Consider the following 2569-nt stretch of genomic DNA (forward strand, 5'->3'; position numbering starts at 1 on the left):
TCCTCTTACCTACTCAACCAAATGTCCCCACAACCTACTGACATATTGCTCTCTTACTATATTTTATTTACATTAACATATAAGCATACCGATTTTCCCCCTATATTGAAAATCCTTCTCTAGCTTTAACCTGTCCACACGGCCTAAAGACATAGGTGGCTTAGCTGTGCTTTCCTAGCATGACTTTCAACCCACTCTTTTCACCCTGTGGCTAGATGCTAGGGACCTTGGCCATCTTCCAAACTCTCATCCTCTCCTTAGTATTCACCAGATCAGACATAATTCCCAACTCTGGTACAATTATGACTGCTCACACCAGATCTATCTTCCAGGCCACACCTATCTGCACACCATATTCTCCAGACCATCTTGATGAGTTCACTTGACCTTACCTTGTCTTCAACCTACACAATTTCCCTTACCCTTGTTCCCACAAACATCGAGAGCCCTGGAACAGATTGGTGCCATGCAATTATGCCTTTCACAACCTCCAAGTTCAGGCTCTTTCTGTTTCCATATCAGAAATACAAACAATGAAAGAAGTCAATATCACACAAACATCATGAAGGTCAAAATAGCATATGTTCTCCAACCCTCTAAGACCACCAGTTCTATAGTAATGTTCTCCAATGATAATTATTTAGATCAACATCAGAACACAGAACCTAAAAAAAAAAGTATACTTTATCAGTGAATTCAAGAAGTTTAAAGAATACAAAACAGCTCAATGAACATGAAGAGAATGAGTTTAAATAGAATAAATGCCTGAGTGATGTCCAAGAAAATACAAACATAAAGCTGAATGAAATGATTAAGACTGTCCAGGATTTGAAAACCAAATTCAAAAAAGAGAGACATTGAAGAGAACTGAAACTGAAATTAAGATGAAATTGAATAACTCAATAACCCAACTAGAAATTCAAAGGAAGTGTAAAGGGTCAAATAGAAGATAGAATATCAAGTCTCACAAATAAAGTTGAGGAATTAAACAATACAAGCAAAGAATGGGGAAAAATTCAAGACAGAAACATGTAGAAATTAAGCAAAACCATGAAAGACAAACATTACTGAGTTATCAGCATAGAGGAAGGCTAAGAACCACAGGTTAATGACAAACACCAGTTCTACAAAAAACAGCATTAAAAAAATCCTTACCCAAATGAAGGAAAGACATACCTATACGGATGCAAGAAACACACAGAATACCATAAATGGGACAAGAAATTCCCCAAGGCACATCATTGTCAAAAGACCAAATATACTGAACAAAGTAAGAGTACTGAGATCTGCGAGAGAAAGTAGAAGTCACATATAAAGGAAAACCCATTAGAATAACAGATGATTTCCTAATTGAAACCTTGAAACCCAGAAGTTCCTGAAGCAATGAACACAAATTTTAAGAGACCGAAGACATCAACCTAGACTACAATTCCCAGCACTACCCTCTGCTGCAGATACAGGAGAAATGACAACAACAACAACAACAAGACAAAACAAAACTAAACAAAAAATCCCAGCAGACTTTGTGTGCTCTGGATTGGCTTAAAGGATTCACATTCCTACAGAGAATTCTGGAAGCAAGACTTCAGACTAAAGAGCGAAATAAGCACAGTCAAGAGAATGTAAATGGAAATAAATGCAGGTATACTTACTAAAACACAAAGCCCAACTAAGAGCACAAACAACAATAATAACAAAACACAAAATTATTGTAATCAACAACTTAAACCAACATCCCTGATGAACCAAGTTGCAGACCTTAATTAGACGAAAGAGCTCCACGGCCTAGAGTCATGTAGGAGAAGAACTGTTGCTTCAGAGAAGGGTTTCTGGTATAGACAATGATGAGACTCCCCCAAACAGTCCCAATCCCGGCCCCAGAGCCAGTCACCCCCACTGTACGAGCAACCCTAATGAGCTTGGCAGCTGTACTGATGCCCCTTGAAATGGTTTGGAAGTTGCTGCTAGGGATGAGTGAGGTCAGAAGACTAGTGATTGTCAAGCTACTGAGGCCCTTATCTGTCAACTTCTCCGATTGGTTCAAATCTACTGTGGACAGCAGCCAACTCAGCAGCTGAGAAGTGCTCCTCCTGATCAAGGAGCCATTAGAGACCAACTTGGAGCAGACACACATTTTCAGGGGTGAGGGACCAAGACAGGAGAGCTGCTCCCAGGGTAGAGAAGACTGTGTGAAAACCAACTTTTCATTACAGTGCTTAAAATCATAGAACTATGTCACTTGACACTAATTATGGCAAGTTCAAATTGTGACAAATATTTCATGCATTGCCACATGCTGGCTGAGCACAGTCCTGTGAATGGTGGAAAACATTTAGCCTTGTCTTTTTTACTTGATACAAGAACTTGAAAACAGATTTCAAGAGTTCTGAAAAAAAAAAATCAACCATACTTCAGCATGTTCAGTAAAAGTGTGATTCTGTTTTCAGTCAACATAAAAGTGTTATCTACTAATTTCCAAGTGGCATTCCTAGTTTAGCTCCTTTTTTTTTATTTCCTATTATTCATCTTGGTTGACTCCTTAATCTGAATGCTCAGTCTGCTTACAAGT

The 2569-nt window shown here is 38.7% G+C and overlaps 1 pseudogene; it reads right to left on the reverse strand.

Annotated features, from left to right (window-relative positions):
* Nucleotides 1-1759: 1759 nt before the first annotated feature.
* Nucleotides 1760-2134, reverse strand: LOC121828543 (ATP synthase F(0) complex subunit C2, mitochondrial pseudogene; annotated as a pseudogene).
* Nucleotides 2135-2569: the final 435 nt, after the last annotated feature.

The sequence above is a fragment of the Peromyscus maniculatus genome, chromosome 4 (assembly GCF_049852395.1).
Source record: "Peromyscus maniculatus bairdii isolate BWxNUB_F1_BW_parent chromosome 4, HU_Pman_BW_mat_3.1, whole genome shotgun sequence".
NCBI classification, from domain to species: domain Eukaryota; kingdom Metazoa; phylum Chordata; class Mammalia; order Rodentia; family Cricetidae; genus Peromyscus; species Peromyscus maniculatus.